The following is a 22,209-nucleotide window of genomic DNA, read 5'->3' as shown; positions in this document are numbered from 1 at the left end:
AGAGGGCGGTGGGCATGGAACAGCCTGCCCAGGGCTGCGGGCACGGAGCTCAAGAGAGCGTTTGGACAGCGCTCAGACTTCGGAACTGGATTTTCGGTGGTGCTGCGTGGAGCCAGGGGTTGAACTCCATGTTCCTTGACGGTCCCTTCCAACTCGGGGCAGTCTATGATCCTATAGTTGAGTCTTCCAGGAAACAGCTCCCAAATTCCCAAATTTCACTCTGCCCCGCCCTTGCCCTTCCACCGAGACGCACGACCTCACGCTCCCAGCCCCGCACCTTCGTTCCCGGCGGGACAGGAGCGCCCTCCAGGGGCGCCGGCTGCTCCGTGCCCTCCCCGCTGGCATTGTGCCGGGCTGCGCCGACCTGCTGCCGCCGCGCAGGACTGGGCTACGTGCAGAGCGAGCGCTGTCGGAGCTCGGAACTGTCGGCGGGAAGGGCGGCTGCTCTGGCGACGCCTCTCCCCGCTGCCGCCCGTCCCCCGGCGGCGTGGGGAGGCGGGCGGGGACAGCCGGCTCCCGCCCCCTGCTCGGCCTCCTCTCCTCCCGCCTCCGCGCCTCCTTCCCTCCCCGCGGCACCGCCGAGGCTGCGAGCGCGGCGCCCGTTCAGCGCCCGCCGGGACGAGGAGGCTGGATGAGGACTTGCGTCCCGGGGCGTTCGGCAGCCTCTCGGGCATGCGGCGGACTGCGGGGACTCTGCCCTGCCCTGAAGCCGAGCGGGGACATCAGGTAACTGCTTGCCTCGCCCCATCCCGGCCCGGCCGGAAAGTTGCCTGCAGCCCCCCGGGTGAGCGGCGGGGCGAGCCGCGGGCGCCGTCCGGAAGGGTGCGGGGCGGTGCGACGGCGGCTCGGGCGGTTCGTGCTGCTGTGCGCTGCGGGCGGGGGGAAGGGAAAGGAAGGGGTACGGGGGGACCGAGCTGGCAGCATTGGCGCTGCTTGCCGGGCTCTGCTGGCTTCCCCTGCCAGCCTCGCTGTGCTTAGGACAGCCGACAACAAAGTAGCGCGCCGCAGGAGAGTTCGGTGCGTTTGTTGGGGTGTATGGCATAGCCCCAAATACGCTGTTTCTTTTGAATCCCGTTCTGCCGAGGGCTTTCCGACGGGACCTTTGTGGGTTCAGCGTAAACTTCCAACAAATGTGTGGATTTTAACTAACACAGTGTGAGGATAAATCCCACTCCAGGTGTTCCACAGTGGTGCCTTGCTCACCTTTTCTCATGGTTTGTATCAGAGGCACTGAGATTTTTTTCTTTATTTCTTCTAAAATCATTTAAAGAATAGGTGAGCAGAGAGCCCCACATAATCTGGGTGCCTTTGCTACAAGCTGAAAAACTGACACTGGATCACTTTAAAGCAAGAAATAGAAAGCATCAATACTTTCAGAAACCTGCTTTCTTACCAGCCCAAAGTAACGTACACTGTAAAATGCCCTGAGGGTGAAAAGATTTCCCGTTTCAGAAGTGAGAAGATCCCCCTCATCACTAGTGTTCTGCACGTACTGCATGGGTTAAATTAGAGAGAATCAGAGAGAATCTGCCTCAAGGATTGTATCAGCTGTAGCAGGGAATGTTTTACTTCCAAATCTCCACATTACACTGTGCCAGTATAATGCCACAGTGTTTGTTGCAAAAGCCAAAGGAAGTAATCAAATGTAATGAGCTTAATTTCACTAGATTATAATATAATGAGTTTTGGACCAAATTTAGGAGATCAAAAGTAGAACAGCTTGAGCATCGTTCATCTGTTACTGCAGGTAATCCCAATGGTTATGCATAAGGCAGTACGTTTATGATGATTTTCAGATTGATGGTAGTTTTTAATAAGCACAGTTATTTTCCCTAAAAAGCTCCATGACCCAGCGCAGCTTTGGGGCTACTGCATGTATGCTCAGTTCTTTCATTAATGGACTTTTATACTGTATTAAACTAAGAGAAGTTTGAATAAGTGAAAGAACTACAAGCATAGATGGAACATGAAATGCTTTCCACCTTTCTGCGTTTTGTGATGCCTTCTGGTGTTTTTTTCGTTGTTAACTTCAAACATAACTTCTCCCTGAGTTCTCATGCAAGTGGAAGAATTTCTTAAATGTGTGAAACAATTTTCTATTGTCAGATATTCTGTAGCTCTTACTTCCTTAAAAAGATAAATACAACTTGGGAGTTATCATTTTTCTTGACAGCATGACAGTTAAAGCTTGGTTTGCATAGCGGCAGGCACGTGTGGTGCATTAAAGGATATCATTCTGAACTGTCACCAAGTAACTTTTCAATGCGTTTTTGTGAATGTATTGCTTGTAAAATGACGGCTTGAGTGTAACTGAGTGTTAGGATGAGGAATTATGTAGTGATATGAGATCTAATTTAAGATTTTGACTGTAGTATTTATATTGCATTCCTGTGGATTTAGTGCTCAATCCTGTAAACAGGTATTTTATTAATTTTCTTCATTTTGGTGTCTCAGTTAAACTCTGAAAATGTACTGTTGATGTGGAGTGCTTAAGCTGCCCAGAGGTGGAGTGTGCAATTTTGCCTTTTTATATCATAGTGAAGAAAATGCTTCATTTGCTGATAACCTTTCTGATAACGTGTCCAAATGGCATGTAATTGTTGCTATTTAGAAGCTGAAGTCATGTTAGAAGTTGTGAGCTTAAACATTTCTGTGTGCCAGGCAAGTGTTGTTTGACAGTGTGTGAAGCCTTAAGCATTGAAAATCGGCAGGTGAACTGAGGAAGGAATATAACATGCTGTTAAGGTATGGGAATGTGGGAAGTTTGGGAAAGAGCAGTAAGTCAGGAGTTTGGGGTTTTTTTGGATGGTGAATTTTTTACATAATAACTAAGTTAATGCCTTTTGAAAATAATACATACCTTGAGGATGCGAGGTAAAATGTATACCTGGACATGGAGGAATTTGTGTTTATCCAAAGACTGTATTTGCGCTTGTAATTTTTTGTGGTGGGTCTCTTTCCGAACTTCTTATTGCTATACTCTGAAGTCTTCTCCTGGAGACTTCTCTTAAAACAACTTAGGAAGTTTGTTACTTCATTGGTAAGCCTGTCTGGTGCAGTTGGATTCGGTAAATAGTGATGAAATTAGTTCAGTGAGAATAGTGTTTCTGTAGGAGGAAGACGCTGTTAAGAACTGAAATACCAGTGAGAGAAAGTTTTGTCTTAGCTATGAGTTCAGCAGCTGGGTTTTGAGGAGCACATACCATAGATCTGTAGAAAGTGAACACCACAGCCAGCTCTTGGGAAAGGATTCCTTCTGACAGCCACAACCAGACAACATTCCGCTGATAGCCCAGTGAGCGCTTAAGCACTGGGACAGGCTCCCAAGGAGGTGGTTGAGTCACCATCCCTGGATGTGTTTAAAAACTGGATGTGCTGCTCAGGGACATGATTTAGCGGAGGGCTGTTAGTTAGGGTAGTTTGGTTAGGTCATGGTTAGACTCGATCTTTAAAGTCTTTTCCAACCTGAGCGATTCCGTGATTCTGTGATTCTAGTTGGCATGCTTGTTCTCTGTGTTTTGCCCTCTCTTCAGTTGTTAATCAGCCAGTATCCTCTTAGCTGAAGAACTCCTGATGTGCTCAGTTTTACTTTTAGATTACCTTTTCTAGACCTCTGGAAGATAACATTTCCTTCTGAACTCTTTGAGTTCATAGTCTTTAAGTAGAGCACCATCTGTGAAAATGGAGCTGTGGCCATACCAACAAGTCAGGTGAAAGTATTAGTTCGTACTCAAGGCCGTACTTAGAAATCTAGTCTGTTGTCTTTTATGCAAGAGTATGCTTGCCAGTCACTTTTCACTCTTTTGGTAATTCTCACCACCAAAATTCAATACTGAACAATGGCTGAGTATTGTTTCCCCTCCTGTATTTTCTCAGTTGATCATTCTTAGCTAAACATACATTGGTTAGCTGCATCTCAGTTTCTTGTAGATCATGTCTTCAATTTGGTATGATTATTCTGAATTCAAATCTCTTTTCCCATTTCTAACTTGTAGCTCTCCTAGGCTGGTGTCATATTCAGATTCACAAATATACCTGTCAACTAAACTATTAAGAAAGCAATAAATATCTAGCAGATTGGACTAGGAATCTTTTTTAAAAATGTCTTCCCGTTTATCAATGAATTTGTCATAATGATACTCTGATTATGTTGTTGTAGCCTATTTTTAAAACAACAGTGTTTCATTTTATAGATGCTATAGGAGTGCGTAAATACAGCTGTTACCATCTGTTACCAACTACTGTAAAACCCAAAGCAGTAGTTTGTACTTCAGCTTCTAGGTTTTCCTGTAGTTGCTGTAGTTTTCAAGAAAATAAAGTGTTCTTGATGTTTCCAGTTTAGAAGTTCTTTTTAATGCAATAGTTTTTCATTGAACAACCAAATACCTCCTTGTGGCTGTCTGGTCACTGTGTGGAGATTGTACATTGCAATCATATAATTTCTATTATTTGTAATTAAAATGCTGTTCACAAATCTGATGAAAATTACCAATGTAATATAAGTACTAGTTTGACTTCTTGTTTTCTGACAGTTATTTATGGTAGGTGGATTTAATCAGCAAACAATGGCAAATAACATTCCATATTACAGACGTGCTTAACTGAGATGTTTTGCATGAATTCTAATGGTCATGCAAGGGCAATGTTTGTACACATTTATGAAACAGTAGAGGAAAACTATAAACACTAGTAAAAATCGACTGTCTGATAGGGGTGTATGTCCTTGAAAGTCTTGGCGATCTAAAGTTTCCTAATAAATTTCCATTGTATTAAATTTGGTCTTAAATTTACCTGTTTTCTGTGGCTTAGATTTAACAAAACAATACTGAACATCTAATTATCTTTTTTTCCACTCCAGTGAAGAGGCAAACTATGATGTTCCAAATTAATATATTTGTCAATAGTGCTGTTGATTTAAGTCACGCAACTATCAGCTTCTGAAATTGGACAATTAGTTTTCTGAACTGCAGCATATGTAAATCATACAGAAATACCCAAATAAATTATTTATTTGTGGTTGTGCAGTAAGCAGCCAGTACTTTCTTTGTTATACATGTGTTATTAACAGTTCTAAAAACTTCATAATACTATTTCTGTAGAAAATAAACATAAGCTGTCTTCTACAGGTTTATGAGAGTTGGTCTACAGAATAGTATCGTAAAAATTATTGGTAATAACATATTCCTCTGTGTAGTAGAAAAGTGATTTTTTTTAGAATAGGACAATCTCGAGTGCATATGCCTTCCCCCCCCCAAAAAAACAAACAAAAACAAAACAAAACAAAAACCAACATTACCTGTGATTAAGAGTGCTAAAGTCAGAACTTTATTTGATTTCAGAAACAAAGAAATTCTTTGAATAAATATCTGGCTTTTTTTCTAAAATAAAGTTTCTCTCTGAATGAGTGTAAATTACTTTGCTTAATTATTTGTGAATGATGATGTGAAAATTTGTAGAACAGTACTATTTCTCTTGCTTAATTGTTTTAAATACAGCTTTTCTCTGGGATATGAAATTTTGCATGAAGGTTTTTGCTATAAGCTTCAAAGAACCCCTTATTTTTCATAGAGAAACACAGGCATGCAAACAAATTGTACCCAGTATTTTCCTGGCACCATTTTCACAAACCTGCAGATATTTGACTTACATAACAAAAGAAAACTGAAATGGAAAAACGTGCCTGATTAAATACGTGTTGCTGGAATCTCCCACTCCACTGTTAAAAGCAAACTCCCCAAAATCATTTGAGAAGGGAGGTTTTAAGCAGTTTTGAAAAAATGCATGGGAGCAGCCACTGTGGAAGTACAGAGAGAGCCTTCCACCCTGTAGTGTTGTGTGAGCTGACACTGGATTTGAAGCCACTTCTTCAGAAAGAAATGCTCAGTTTTTAGAAAACATTTTAGAAAACATGTCTTGGTACCAGCCAAACCCACTTTTTTATCCAAAGAGAAAGATCAAATTAATGATTCTCAGGGGACATTCGTCCTTAGAATCACAGAGTCACGAAGTTTGGAAAAGGCCTCTAAGATCGTCCAGTCCAGCTGTCCACCTATCACCAATATTTTCCACTAAAGCATATATCTCAGTACAATGTTTAAATGTTTCTTGAACACCTTCAGGGACAATGACTCCACCACCTCCCTGGGCAGCCCATTCCAGTGCCTGACAACTCTCTTGGAGAAGTATTTCCTAACATCCATCCTGAATCTCTCTTGGCACAACTTCAGGCCATTCCCTCCTGTCCTTTCACTGGTTACTTGGGAGAAGAGGCCAATGCCACCTCACCACAACCTCTCCTCAGGCAGCTATACAGAGCAATTATGTTTCCCCTGAGCCTTCTTCAGATTGAAAAATCCCAGTTCCCTCAGCTACTTCCCATCAGATTTGTACTCCAGAACCCTCACAGCTTCGTTACCTTTCTCTGAACACACTCCAGGGCCCTTTCTTTGTTTGTTTCTCTTTCTTTGCTTTGAAGGGCCCAAAACTGAGCACGCTACTCGAGCTGCAGCCATGCTTGGAGATGACCTGTGTTCTTCATGACCTAGAAGGAAATCAAGCTAAGTTACCTGCATGATTGGAGGTCCTCACAGGATCTTTTTAGGCATGTGATGAGTTCCTTATGCATTATGAAGGAGATCTAGATCTGCTAGAGGTGGAATAGTGGATATTCACCTTTATTTCTTTTCAGTCTCTTTACGTACTGATGGATGTTGAAAGAGCTCATTCAAGCACTTCTGCAGTCGCCATCTTCCTTTTTTCTGTCATTAGAGGGGATGGTTATTTCTTTCATATGCAAGGCTGCAGAATACAGCTGGGTATTTTTGTGGTCTGATTTTTGAACTCTTGGGGTTGGATAATAAAGGACTGAAGGCCATGAAGAAGAGGATGTACTCTCTTGTTTCAAGTACTTCATACTTAGTTGAGAATCGTTTACTAGTTTAATGAAACTCGTTTTCTGCTTTCTGTTATGCTCAGTGTTAGCAGGAACGGTGATGAACATCCTTGTTCCAGTTATTCTATAGTAGTAAAAAATGAATGTATAAAATAAAAAAGCAGGAAGCACTCTGAAGACCTCTTGAATACCAGAAAAAGATGAATCTTAACAGCTTCTACCTGATCCTTTACTGACTGTGGAAATCCAGATCTGTTGGTGTTCTGGACTCTGCACCGTTTTTCTCCACTGGCTTTGTTTATTTTAGAGAATTGCTTGTAGGCGCTCTGTCATGCTGCCCTCTAATGTTTCCACTTTTTCTGTTCTGTTCTCCAAAGGATGGTTTTGATTCTTCCTGCTTCTGGCCTCCTCCTCCGTCACATACCTGCAATGAATATGTGCTTTTAAAGATCTGCTTTAAAAATCAGAAGAGCATGCTTCCCAAGTTGATTATGCCAAATCCGATTGAGGTCTCCTTTGCAAGCAGTGAGAGGACGCTTCTGTATATTCCTGGTCGATTTGTCTCAAGCCCCAGCATGTTAACTTCTCCCTTGACATCTGATATAGCAAAAAGTTCTGGAATACAGTCCTATGAGATAGATGTTTAGGTTTTGTCTCCTGATATAAACAATCACATAGAAAACTACATGAATTTTCTTCAAAGTTTTAAAAGTGCTTCTTACCAAAAATTCTCCAAGCAGCTGAGCTGTAAAAGAGCAGATTATTTTAGGGTCAAATAGTTACTTGAAACGTTTGGAAAAGATACTAGGAAGAAATAACTATTTTTTTTTTCCAGGATGAGACAGGTTACCAGTGAGGTATGCTGAGATAAGAGGTGCTGGTGCTGTAGAATGAGCTCATAATTATTTGAAGAAGAAAGTGAGTAGGGAGGTGAGGGCTTTTGCTGAATAACAGTGAATTTATCAAGATAGTTACAACTAAAGCTTCAGTGTTGCTTCCTAGGCATGTTAACATCTATTCTGAATATACACTGCAGAATTTAAAGGGATCTTTGCTTTCACGCTTGCCTTAATTCATTTCTCTTTCAATACTGTTGGCTCCTCAAATAGGAGTACTGGAATTATTGAATTTAACTTAACATGAAATATTAATTCATAGCTCAGTGATTATCAGAAAAGTAAATGAAATATTGGGATTTAGGATAATATGAACCAATAGCAACATAAAAATTACATCCTGAAAAAAGTATTTCTGCTAGTTGTAAATAACACATGCAGTTACTTTTCTTCTATCTCAAAAAAATACAAGTTTATAAGCAATTCAGGGAAAGGCAGAAAACATGTCAAGGAGATGCTATACTCTTTTCAACAGATGATCAAACAGATTACAGCTTTTCAGTTTGTAAAAGGTGTTAAAAACTAGTATGATAGAAGTCAATAACATTGAGTGGAGTGGAAAAAAAGTGAAGATGGGCTTATTTTTCACCATTATTTTTCATTCTGTGATGAAAACAAGCAGTAAAGTTATCAGCAATGAAGTAAAATGAATTGTTAAGTAATTAAGCTGTCAAACTTGTTATTACAGGATATTATAGAGGGCATGTGTGTAAAAGAACTCAAAGCAGATTTTTCATCATGATGGGCCATAAGATCACTGGTAATGATCAGGTGGGATAGGATTTCTCTCAGGCAGTCTCAAAGAAGCAGATGAACTTGCCAGTGACAATATCAGTCCTTGGCGTGTTTCTTGCATTTCTTTTCATACGAATCCTTTTATTCAGAAACAAGATAGTGACTAGATATACCAAGTAATGTCACTGTTCTATTCAGTGTAAGCTATATGTATACTGTGTTCCCCCTGCATCCTTCTTAAAGGAATGGAATGCATTCAGGTAGCCTACTACTGCAGTCTAATTAAATTATCTTGTCAAATGTGGTGTTTTAATTCAAGGCTTGCTTCTTGTTTAGCCTGTGCAGAGAAGGCTGCAGCACAAAATTTAGATTATCTGAATCACTTATTACTCCTTTGAACTGAAATATAATTAATAGTCATGACATTAAATTGTGGTACCTGTTGGTTTAATACTGCCAAAAAGTCTGTGCTTTGAGGAATAAGTACACTCCTTCATCACTGCTTTTTCAAGGAGAGAACTGCCAGGACATTTCAGTCAAATGTAATTCATTCTGGTTTTACAGCTGTCTTGAAAATAATTTAGATAAAATATAAAAGAGGAATTTTCATGTTCCAAAACATTAAGTTAAGCATTTTACACATTTCAGTTCTTGATCCAACTGAACATTGCTTTGATGCAAGTCCGTGCCAATACGGTAGTACTGCACCAGTTTTTCTTAATTCTAAATGCGAAGGCATGCATTAAGAAGGGGAAAATACAATTAAAGATACTACATTTTAAAAAGTGTAGTTAGTTTCATAATAATATTGAACATGCTGTGCTCAGGCTTATAGCAAATTTAAGGTTACTGAAAGCTTGAATTATAATTTCTCAAAAGAAGGGAAAGTTAACTTTACTCAGACAAGCATTAAGCACTTTTTTTTTTCCCCAACTTAATAGCAGGGTTTCAAGGCAAAATGCATACATTTATGGAAAGGGTCATTTTTTCGTCTTCTTTAATAATAGCCTGTTGTTATACTATGCTATCTTCTCAACAGCAAATTTGACTGATGGCTGAGAGCAAAATAGCAGTCTTATCACGGGTGCATCATTCCTTTGTAGGGTAGATCATTATACTTCTGAAGTGTCTGCAGTAACCCATCAGCATGAGTTACTAGGTTCTTAATACTATATAATTATGATACATGCATGATTCCACTCTTTGTCCAGCTTGCACATGCCTTTCTAGCTCCTACTTAGAGGCTCTTTTTTTGAGAACTGGAATAATTTCTACATTTTGAAATGCTCATCTTTCAGTTATACAGGAAGTGTCCATGTGTGGTAAGAGAATTTTCATGTTCCTTGCTCTCGCATTTCCACAAGTAAAGGCAAGTCTCAGACAACTGAAATATCAATAGTAAAGGGAAATGTCCTTCCCTCCTCATAAGTATGCTTTTGCCTTTGTTATCTTCTCATTAAAACTAATGATTGATAAACTCTTCTCAGTTTGGAGATTATCTACTTTCATAGTAATCTAAGACAGAGGAGGTATCTAAAACTTTTAATAATAGTTATTGTCCTTAAACAACAACTTTTACACAACACTTACTCAATTCTTCTGAATATTTTAAAGATACAGGGAAGTTATGTCAGTTTTTGTTTGTCTCTGTATTCCAGATGTGTTTTTATTTTAGATCTGAATGATAGGTTATCTCGCAGCCAATTCAGCCGGTAAAGCAAATCCATCATCTACTGTTATTTTTTGCTCAGCTGAGTCCAGGAATATGCTAATAACAAATCCATTCAGTTCCTGATTCCAACAAAAATGCAAGTGTGCCTAAACATGCCAGTAAATTCTTCACTGAGGTTTCTCATGTACTTGGCATCTGCACATATATCTGAGCATGCCAGACATTTATCTGTGATGAATGCAAAACCGATTGAAGATCTTATGTTGCCAAATAATCATTTTTGGTCATGCATGCTGATTCATGTGTTTTCTGTAGTCCTATCATCAAGCTGGTGACCAGACAGATGATGTTTCTCATTTTTTCAGCTCATGTTTCCAGCAAAGACATTTGCTGGACCCACTCTTGGCTGACAGGCTGACTTCAAGGTCCCTGACTATTCAAAAATCAGCTCTTCATGCAAATATCCAAGAATTGACACCATCTGTAAAGTCTGCTCCTCATCTATCCATCAATAGGCTTTATTGATTGAACTGTCATTTTTCAGGTATAATCTCTGACTCAGGGTCAGTCTCTTTACCATGTGTATTTGCAGCTTCCAGCTCATTGTGTAAATGATGAGCATAGACTCAATCTTTTCACACAGCATGCAGATATTTTTAATTAACAACAGAAGTGACTAGATTGAAATAATTTATTATTTTGAAATAGAAGATCTTTTCATTTAAACTGCAACTCTGTATGGTTTTGTAATATTTTGTGGAGTTTGAGGAATGTGATTTTGGATAGGGTCACCTAAAGGTACCTTACACATATGTCTGTGTTTTGTCCACTTTTCCTAGCTATTACATTTTCACTGATGTGGCAAAACAATCTGAAAGATATCACAAGCCTATGTTTCTTCATTAGATAGCAGAAGACTTCTTTGAACCTCAATCTGTGTTGACAAATTGAGCTACTACATAGGTTTTTTGTCTCTTACTTATGAGTTGCAACAGTTGAGCTAATATTTTTTTACAGGGCTAAGGAAGGCACAAGATTTGTCATAACGAAAAAGATCTTACAAAATTTCAGGTCAGATATAAAGGCCTCTCTCAATCAATATCACTGTTGACACAAGCAGGATCCCTCCTGTGAGTTGATAAGTTACCCCGAAGGAACTTCTGATCCAATTTCAAGTTACTAAGACCTGTTAATATTTTACAAATATGATATATTCTTCAAAGGTTGTCGCACTCGCTGTCTTTAGGCTTGATCAGCTGTGATGTTCTTTATGAGAAACATTCTTATCAGCCCCCTTACTTACCAGAGAAACAGAACAGATGTCAATATGCATATTAGTTAAATACAGTCCTTGTGTTTACAGCTGATTAAAACAAAAAAAGGAATTGATTAATTCCAAGGCTACTTTTAAAATAGACGATGAGGGAACAATTCAGTTGACTGAAGATGGGCATATGGGTCTTTAGGTGTCCTGCCTGGCCAGTAGTGGTTGCTGTAGAAAAACAGTAGCCTCCCAGATCCGATAGCTCATTGTAGATGCCTCAGGTACTTTGAGGCACCTAAAATGCATTTGTTTTGGCAACTGAGAAAGTTGTCAGAGTGCAGTTTTTCCAACAGATAGACTCCTCCACGTTTATTTTTTCTCTTTTTTTTTCCCTTTTTTCCCCTTCAGTATTGAATCTCGCTCGTTTTCCAAAGCCAAAATGTTCGTGCTTCATAAAGTCCTCCATGTTCAGAAAATATATGAAATACCTATTCTGACCAAGTCATGTAGTGTCACAAGCAGCACAAGATATGTGCAAGTGCCACAAGTCAAAAAATGTCACAAGTCAGGCATTTGACAAGGCATGAGAAATAAAGACAGCTGCTATCTTCAATAGCCACAGAAGAATAAGGAAATAGGGTGATTCTAATGAAAATAAAAGATTCTATCTTTTTCTTGTAAGACAGTCTTACACTATCATTATTCTTTAGAACCATTTGACAGTAACAAGTGAAAAAGTGAAACTGACAACAACTGACTGTTGATGATAGGAAGAACATTGTGCCAGTATATAAAAATGTCCAAAAGATAACTCCAACCAGTTTCGTTTATCTACTCACAGTGGATATTAAAATAATTTTCTGATAACAGTTCTGGGAAATGGTGTACACTTACTGTGTGTGAAATAAGTCTCCTTTAACAAGGAAAGAATGACTTTAATAGGGAAGAGGGTATGTCCCCACAGAGTGTTTGGGATAATGCTGTCGCCTGTATATTGCTGTAGATAATCATGTTAGGAATTAGACATGTCTGTCTGCATAGAGATGTGTGCAAATACATGTAGTGTTTGAGTTTCAGCAGCTTTTGTGGAAATTCTGTAACTGTGATGCTAATATGAGTAAAATTGCTAAGCAGGATGGGAAAACGTGTGCATTATGTTTACTTATAGTTCTGGCATGGCTTTAAGATGTTACCAGAACATTTTTAAATATAATACTTTAAAAGGACATTTGAAGCAATTTTAGCAATCACAAAGTTAATCAAATAACTAACATCAAATTCTGACAAATGCATATGTTCAGAAATACAATATACTTCAAACTTTCATGTTACATATTTCCTCTCTGTGCTGGTAACTGCTTGAAATTCAGGAGCTGCCTTGTACTGGGAAATATTTTGCTTATTGTGAAGAATTTAGGAGAATTTAATGAAGAATTTAATAAGTGATTATAAAAACTGAAGTCTGAGTTGACAGTAAAGCAGCTGAAAATAGAAAATCGAATATATTTTCCTGCATTTTGTTTATGATTTCATTATAAGTAACTTTTAAAAAATCTATGACTATGACATGTGTAATTGATAGATGATTAATCCATATGAAAATGACATTTATGAGACTGGTAAAAGAGTGCTCAGATGCTAGTGAAATATAAAATATTAAGGTGGAAGTTGCTGAACTGCTTTCCAGTGAAAAGAATTTCACATCCTACAGGTAGTCACAAGTGAGCTTACTTCTACAAAGTCAGCATCATAATTATTTCTGTTTCACAGGAACTGAGTTTTACACTGTTCACTGAAGAACAAGTGAAGTGATTTTGGTGATACTGCTGGTTAACACTAAGATGGTAGTTCTGGTAGTCTGTGTTTAATCGTTATCCCAGTCAGATAACTTTTAGAGCTTTCACATTTTTAAGTAGTCATTCTATTAAATTTTGATAAGTAATAAAATCATGTAAAGAAACGAACTTGTACTCCAAACATCTTTCATTCTTAAGGAAGGTGGAAACTTCTCTAAGCGTCCTGTGCTTGGTAGTAGCGAGTGCTTTCCTATGTCTGCTCCCTTGAGTCTCTGACTCCTTTCGTACAAGTTACCCTTGACGTTCTTTGTTTGAGGATAAAACATTTAAATAGCTCTTGCTTGTGTAATGCTAAATGGCTGTCATCACCTTCGTGACTTCTCTGTTATTTTTATGTATTCTTTTATTTGGTAATTTTGAAATTTGGTGGATAGAAGCTGTAAATGTTACCGTATTACCTTTTCATGTGAGTATCTCTACTCATCATTCATAGCTATGCAACACAGTCTTGTATCACCTGAATAAATGAAGACATTGATATTAGCAGGTTGTCCTCTCTGATTTACAATGCCATCTAAACATCTAAGCACCGTTTCCAGTGGATTTTCTGACAGTCTGTTATTCTAAAAACACCTAGAGATTTAATTTTGAGTTGGATTTCAGATTGGCTATGAGAATGTTCCTGTCCACATGGCTATATCATCTTCCTTTTTTTTTTAATATATATATATTTTGTTCATTTCTCCATATACTGCTGTATCTTCACTATCTGCAGCTGTTCCTGGGCAGCTTACTTGACACTACCGACTGTTTACATCAACTCCACACTTTCTTTTTCCTTTCCCTTTGTTTGCATCTTATATCCAATTTCTTGGTTTCTCTCTTGCATATTGTTTCCCTGTCTGGTAAAACTCTTGCCTCTTATAAAGTGGTCCTATTACTTCTCTGTAATATGTATGACTTTTTATTTCAGGTATGCCTGAGCATAAGTCAACTGGCTTTTGAAACCACAATGAAAATCTGCCTGGCCTCAGTTCATATCAAAATTCTACAGTGAGCTTGGTTAGCTGGAAGGAGAATCTGCAGTAGAAATTTTGCTTAGCCTAGAGGAGCAGTTCCAGGTTAACATCATCCCAGGTTAAGTTTTAAGTATGATAGAGGTAAATTTTCATTACAGAAGTTTCCTTGAGCTTTGACTTACTGGAGAGTCTGTAGTGTAGTTAGAGTATACCTCAGGTCTCATTAGAATCCCTGATTTTTTTCAGTGATACTGATAGTTATAAATCTTGCATAGATCTTCTCTGTTGTCACTGATAAACAGTTGTCTGTCTCTGTAAGAGATTGACTTTGTCTATTACAGAAGTGTCTCTTTCAGGCAAGAGAGCCTTTACTCATTAGTGCTTTTTCCCATATTAAAAAAAAAAAAAAAAAAAAAAAAAAGATTCAAAAACTGTGGCTCTGATGACTTTCTGCTCTTGAACACTTGAGTTCTATCTACGTAACCTTTTATTCACTTGCAGAAGGTACAGTATTACTTAGATATATCAGACTATATTGCAATTCTATAAGAATCCAATTATCTTTTCTAACTTTTTCCCCTTTTTTTTTTTAATGACCAGCTAAATCCTGTCATGTGCTTTGTCACAACTCCTACCAGTCATTTTCTTCACCTATTGCAAGGTGAAGCAGAGCAATATTTTGATATTTCATCAGTGTTACCTCAAAAGAAATTCCAAGAAACCAATTGCTTAATACATACCTTCTAATATTTCATTTGTATATTTACGTCTCAGCTAGATTTGTTGATACATCGAATCACAGAATCATAGAATTACTCAGGTTGGAAGGGACCAAGGGATCATCAAGTCCAACCGCAGCCTAACCATACTACCCTAATTCTGACAACCCTCTGCTAAATCAAATCTCCGAGCACCACATCCAAACAGCTCTTATACACATCCAGGGATGGTGACTCAACCACCCCCCAGGGGAGCCTATTCCAATGTTTAACCACCTTTTCTGTAGGAAGTGTTTCCTAATGTCCAACCTAAACTTACCTTGGCGCTATTTGAGGCCATTTCCCCTCATCTTGTCACCAGTGAGAAGAGACCAGCCCTGCTCTCACTGTAAGCACCTTTTAGGTACTGGAAGAGAGCAGTAAGGTCTTCCCTCAGCCGCCTCTTCTCCAGACTAAACAGCCCCAGCTCCCACTGCCTCTCCTCATAGGCCATATTTTCCAAGCCCTTCACTAGTCTCATTGCCCTTCTCTGGACCTGCTCCAGTACCACCACATCCTTTCTGTACTGAAGTGCCCAAAAGTGAACACAGTACTCAAGGTGAGGCCTCACCAATGCCGAGTACAGGGGCAAGATGACTTCCCTAGTCCTGCTCACCACACCATTCCTGATCCAAGCCAGGATGCCATTGGCCTTCTTGGCCACCTGGGCACACTGCTGGCTCATATTCAGCCAACTGTCCATCAGTGCACCAAGGTCCCTTTCCATCAAGCAGTTTTCCAGCCACACCTTTCCAAGCCTGTAGGGTTGCCTGGGGTTGTTGTGACCAAAATGCAGGCACTTTGCCCTATTGAAATTCATGCTGTTAACCTTGGCCCATCGATCCAGTCTGTCCAGGTCCCTCTGCAGTGCCCTTCTCCCCTCAGGCAGATCAGCACTCCCTCCCAGCTTGGTGTTGTCTGCAAACTTACTGAGGGTGCACTCGATCCCCTCATCAAGATCATCAATAAAGATATCAAACAGAAGCAGCACCAGTAGTGAGCCCTGGGGACATCGCTCGAGACCAGCCACCAGCTAGATCCAACTCCATTGACCACGACTCTTTGGGCCCGGCCATCCAGTCAGTGCTTCATCCAGCAGAGCATACACCCATTCAGACCATGGGCAGCCAGCTTCTCCACGAGAATGCTATGGGGGACAGTGTCAAGGCCTTACTGAAGTCCAGGTAGACCACATCGACAGCCTGACCCTCATCCACTAAGCAGGTCACCGTGTCATAGAATGCAGTCAGGTTTGTCAGACAGGATCTACCATTCGTAAACCCATGCTGACTGGGCCTGATCCCCTAGTTGACCTTTAATTGGTCCATGATGGTTCCCGAGATTATTGTTCCATAATATTCCTGGGCACCGAGGTGAGACTGATAGGTCTGTAGCTACCAGGATTATCTTTCTGGCCTTTTTTGAAGATGGGCATCACATTTGCCAGTTTCCAATCCACTGGGACATCCCTGGTTAGCCAGGACTGCCAAAAAATGATGGACAGTGGCTTGGCAATCACATCTGCCAACTCCCTCAGCACTCTAGGGTGCAATCCATATGGTCTTGGACTTGTAAGCAGCCAGCTTTCGCAGCAGGTCCAAAAGTATCTCATCATGGATCATGAAGGGCTTATTCTGTTCCCCATCCCTATCTACCAATGCATGGGACTGTGTTCCTGGGGAGTAACAAGTCTTACTATTAAAGACTGAGGCACTGAGGCAAAGAAGGCATTAAGTACCTCAGCTTTATCCCTATCCTTGGTGACCAGATTGCCCTCGGCATCCAACAAGGAATGGACGTTCTCCCTAGCCTTCCTTTTGCTATTAATGTTATATGTTATATAAAAGCATTTGCTGTTTTCCTTTACCTTAGTGGCCAAGCTCAGTTCTAATTGCGCTTTGGCTTTTCTAATTTTTTTCCTGCGCAGCTTCACTGCATACTTGTAATCCTCATAAGTAGCTTGTCCACTCTTCCAGAGACCAAAAACTTTCCTTCTGTTCTTGAGTTCCAGCCAAAGGTCTCTGTTCAGCCAGCCCGGCCTCCTTGCCTGTCAGCTCGTCTTCCGTGACATGGAGATGGTCAGGTCCTGCACCTTTAAAACAATTTCCATAAAATATTCCCATGCTCTCCAAAACTACCTCCCAAGGGACCCTCTCAACCATGGTTCTAAAGAGGCTGAAGTCCGCCCTCCAGAAGTCCAAGGTGGCAGTTTTGCTGACTCCCCTCCGCAGTTCAACAAGGATGTTGATATGTAACATTTCCTAGCTACACCAATCACTTTTTAATATTTATGTCAGCCTTGCACTGATAGCAACATTAAGGTCACACAGTTTTCTGTAGGTTAACCATGGGAGCACCTTATCAAAACCACATGGTGTCAAAGCATCTTGACCTTTATGTAATTATAATCAAAAGCAATCCTAGCAGGCAGTTCAAATATTTCAACTAAACAAAAATACTGTATCTTTGTTTTCCTTTATAAGTAACAAACAAGGTCATGATAACCTCTCTGGCCAAGGGCAGAACATTTACCAAACTTATCAGGCTTTATCTTTTTATTACTGCAAAGCTGAAAGTAAAGTATTATAGGCAATTTTTTTTTTCTATCCTTCTGCAGAAATATTATATATTACAATGCAGTACTACTTATTCAATGTTAGCTTATGTGTGAGAGTAGTTTGGTTTGACTTGGTGCCATCTAAACTAATTGATTAGCCCTACTGTTCCCAAAAAAATGTTTGTAGGACAGTAATGGAAGAAGGTGGATTGTGTTTTGATGGCATCTCCATTGGCATGAGATCTTATTTGCCACCATGTGACAAAGCAGGTTCCTTGATTCTTTGAAATGTTACCTATCAACATCCCACTGGAAGTAGACTTCAGGACTACTTGTGGACTTGCCAGTGGAGTATGTCTTTATTGACTTTTGGCCCAAGAATCCATTTTGGACCAGATGGCCTTCAGAGGTCCCTTAAAACCTCAGCTATGCTTTGATCATGAGAAAGAACACCAGAAGTGGATTGTACTGCTATTGCTTATACAATTAGTTCAGAGTGTGGTCTGACAGAGGATGTTCTCTGGAAAAGACAGTAGCTGACCAAAGGGTAAGTATCAAGTGTGTTATAGTCATGCCCTGCTAATTGAGCTATCACCCTTTTCAAGAAACTGTAAAAGTGGCTATCTCACATATGTTGTGCAGATGAAAGAAAAAATGTTGTTGCTTGTAACTGAAAGTCAGTCTTACAAAAGAAATCTTATTTATTTGTTTATATTTGGTGTTCGAAGCATTAATATTGACATATATTGCACCTATTAAAATATTATGTGAAATATGTGGCACAGGATACATATGTAGGTAATAATGGACATGATAATTATTAGCAGATGTCAAAAACAGGTTAAATGTTAATGAAGTGGCCCTTCTGAGAGAGGGATAAGTGATCTTTGCACATACATCACATGTCCAAGCTGCAATTATGAAGAATTACAGGTTGCAGCCAAAATAATATAACTTTCTCCATATTAATGTGCTCCAACAGGCTGTTTTGGAATATGTTTTCCTGTATTAAGTATGATCTGCTCTGCAGTCCTGTGGGTCTTTAAAATAGCTTATGACTTGGAATATAGTACACATGTGCTTACACATATGGAAAAAGAAAACCATAATATGTGTTGGGTATAAATATTAAAAGATCAAAATCTTTTCTCCAGAACAGAAACAAAGGTGTTATTTTACACTGAGAAGTACTGAATTTTATTTTATATGATTACTTGAAGAAAGGTATAGGTGATAACCTATCTACCTTTTTGATCACAGGCTAGAGTAATGGACAGGGAAGTAGGACACCTAATTCTGAAGCTTAGTAGCTACTGGAGCCTACTACTTACTCTTCCAAGAGAATGCCCAAACAGCCAGAGACTATGTCTTTTTGCTTTTGTCTTATGCTTTTTAGCAATATGAACTAACACAGCCATTGTGATTTAGCATCACTGACCATGTTGTACTTCAAGGTCTGCAGGACACAGCTGTATTGTGAGGGAGGATTCTGTTTGCCCTATTTGCTTTCACCAACTGTCAACCTAGTCTTCCCTCACTGGGCAGCAGACTGGTTGATAAAAGTGAACGAGATGGCCCTAGTAAGGTGAAATCAGGACTGTGTTTAGGATTTTTCTGTGTAGAAGTCTAAGATATCTGAGACCCACTTTTCCACATTCTGAGCACCTGTTCCTGTTGCACAGAAGAATTATACTTGTCTTTGGAGTGCACAACCTCCTGCTCACCCCTGAGGAATGATTTCATAGTAAGCAAGTTCAGTGTGAGTCTTGTCATGGTTAATTATACAGAATATATCCACAAATCGTATTTTAAACAACCAAGCTTATAGGGAAAATATTTAAGAGGACTAGGTTTTAGGTGAAGTCTATTTAAATGACTGTTGCAGTGCATATAACTGTGGCAACTGTTGTATAGCTCTCTACAGAGATTTTGGGACTGACAAGAAAGACTCTTGGCTTCCCTGGCTGTTAGCATTAGCTGAATGAATACTGCATGTGTAGAACTCCTACTAATGTCCTGGATATCTTCCAGCTCAGACAGGATAGCATTATTTGTTGTTCCTGATACATTATCCTTATCGGTCTCAGAACATTAATTTATGTAGTGATGGGTGCTGTGCATGCCCAGCTCCACAGGTGACTGGTAATTGTTCAGGCCAATACAGGGACAACAGCTCAATCTGTACGTCTTGCAGGTAGAAATAAATTTTGACTTTGCTTATATGAACATGAAGAGTGTGTGAGATGCCAGTATCTCCTGTGCTGTGTTTATGATAAACTTTGGAAATACCCCCGCTCCACCTTGTCTGTCTCTTTAAAATGACTCACAACAAACACTGTGATGAATACAATTTATTGTTTATTGCTAATAGACGGCAGTGAAGACTAAACAACTACATCTTCCCTCCAACCACCTTCTTCTACCTCCCCCACCTGTGCAGCACAGGGCAATAATGCCATCAGGCCACAGTCAGACTGTTGTGTTTCATCTGTGCTGTGCCTCCATGGTCTCTCTCTGCCCCTGCTCCATGCAGGCTCCCTGCTATGGATGCTATCTTTCCTGAACTGATCCCATGTGAACTTCCCACAGGCTGCAGCTCTCCCAGCACTGCTCCAACGTGGCTTCATACCATGGGGCCCACACACTGTGTCAGTGTGAGTTAGAGAGGTATTTGGGCTCTCTGATGTTTCATTGTTTGTATTCAGTTGTTTCCCCCACCTAGGATTTTCTTAGGACACTTTCAGAGTTCCAAACCTGCGTTAGAATTCCAGGGTGGAATTGGAACTGGGATGCTAACAGTTCTGTTTCCTCTCTGTTTATGGGTTTGTAGGTATGGACAATGAGGGGTGAGTGGGATAACAGCTACTCATGCAGTACTTGTTTGTGCTTTGCAAAAAAGAACAAAAACAAGGATAGTATCATTAGATCCTTCTGATAATTTTCCACAGCAGTTTATGCTACTAGAAAATCAAAACCACTATATCCATTCAGCGACTGACCAAGTGATTAAAACAGTAGCTCAGACCTTTCGTCAGTTTATGCCTATGGGTGCTTCCCACTGATGTTGAAATCACATTATCAGAATTGAGTATATGTATATATGTATATATATGTGTATGACTCTATGATTCTATATATCTGTGTATATATACGTATATTATGAAGAAAGGTTAACGGAACTTATGAAGAAAGGTTGAGGGAACTGGGCTTGTTTAGCTTGCAGAAGAGAAGGCTCTGGGGAGACCTCATTCTGGCCTTCCAGTACTTGAAGAGAGCGTATAAACAGGAGGGGGAACAGCTGTTTACAAGGGTGGATAGTGATAGGACAAGGGGGAATAGTCTTAAACTGAGACAGGGGAGGTTCAGGTTAGATAGGAGGAAGTTTTTCCACACAGAGAATGGTGACACACTGGAACAGGTTGCCCAAGCAGGTTGTGGATGCCCCATCCCTGGAGGCATTCAAGGCCAGGCTGGATGTGGCTCTGGGCAGCCTGGTCTAGTGGTTGGCAACCCTGCAAATAGCAGGGGGGTTAAAACTCAATGATCTTCATGGTCCTTTTCAACCCAGGCCATTCCATGATTCTGTGGTATGCAGGCACATACACACTAATCCTAAGTATCTGTAAGTGTCCTGGTTTCAGCTGGACAGGGTAGACTTTCTTCATAGTGTCTGGTATGATGCTATGTTTTGGCTTTAGGAGAAAAGCAACATTAATAATAAACCAGTGTTTTAGTTGTTGATGAGCAGTGCTGTTCAGAGCCAAGGACATTTCAGTTTTTGTGCTTCCCATACTGTCCTACCAGAAGTCTGGGAGAGCACAAGTTGCTCGGAGCTGACAGAGAGAAGACAGATGATCTGAATTGGTCAAATGGATGTTCCATACCATATGGCATCATGTGAAAAAACTATAAAATGGTGGGGAGTTGGCCAGGGGTAGGGGCTGCCACTGCTTGGGTGCTGGCTGAGCATCAGTCGGCAGGCTGTGCATCGCTTGTTTTGTAAATATATTTATATAATATATATATATAATCATTACAGTTATGTCTCTTTTCCTTTTCTGCCTTAATAAATAGTTTTTATGTCAACTTATGAGTTCTACCTTAATTTTCCAATTCTGACCCCCATCCTACTGAGAGGGGAGTAAGTAAGCAAATGGTGGTGTTTAGCTGCATGCTGGGTCAAACTAGAACGGTAAGGTGGCTAGCATTTATGTGTATACATTTTTACTACCCAAAAATGTTGTTTCAGAGGTGTGCTGCATTTATTTTGCAGTACAGATTTCTTCAGAGTTTTAAAATCAGTTACTATGGCAGAGCTTCCTGATGTTACTCAGACTGTTAGTGTGTGTCTGGAAAGTATCTAAAAGAAAGAATTAAAGTTCCTTTATTTGTGTATTGCTGACATGCCCATTCTCTAGCTTTCCTTTACTCCTTTATTCTTCAGAGTTCATCCTTTCAGGAGACATGGGGTTAGTAGGAATTGAGAATCCTATACTAATCACAGCCATTCTTATTATTGCATTTTATGGCAGAAGATAGGGTGACACCTAACTTCTGCTGATGTAAAAGGCATTTAGGTGAAATGCTTTCTGCACCAACATCTGTGTGCAAACACCAGTA

The 22,209-nt window shown here is 40.1% G+C and overlaps 1 protein-coding gene across 5 annotated transcripts in view; it reads left to right on the top strand.

Moving 5' to 3' along the window:
- Positions 1–560: 560 nt before the first annotated feature.
- SGCG (sarcoglycan gamma) overlaps positions 561–22,209 on the top strand; it is a 118,971-nt gene continuing 97,322 nt past the window's right edge. For 4 of the 5 annotated variants that reach the window (XM_048933711.1, XM_048933713.1, XM_048933706.1 and 1 more), the window contains exon 1: positions 561–726. The gene's annotated coding sequence lies outside the window, so the exon portion shown is untranslated. The remainder of the gene's footprint in view (positions 727–22,209) is intronic. The other variant, XM_048933709.1, reaches the window with a different exon arrangement.

The sequence above is a fragment of the Lagopus muta genome, chromosome 1 (genome assembly GCF_023343835.1).
Source record: "Lagopus muta isolate bLagMut1 chromosome 1, bLagMut1 primary, whole genome shotgun sequence".
Taxonomy (NCBI): domain Eukaryota; kingdom Metazoa; phylum Chordata; class Aves; order Galliformes; family Phasianidae; genus Lagopus; species Lagopus muta.
This window is presented reverse-complemented; position numbering and strand designations above follow the sequence as displayed.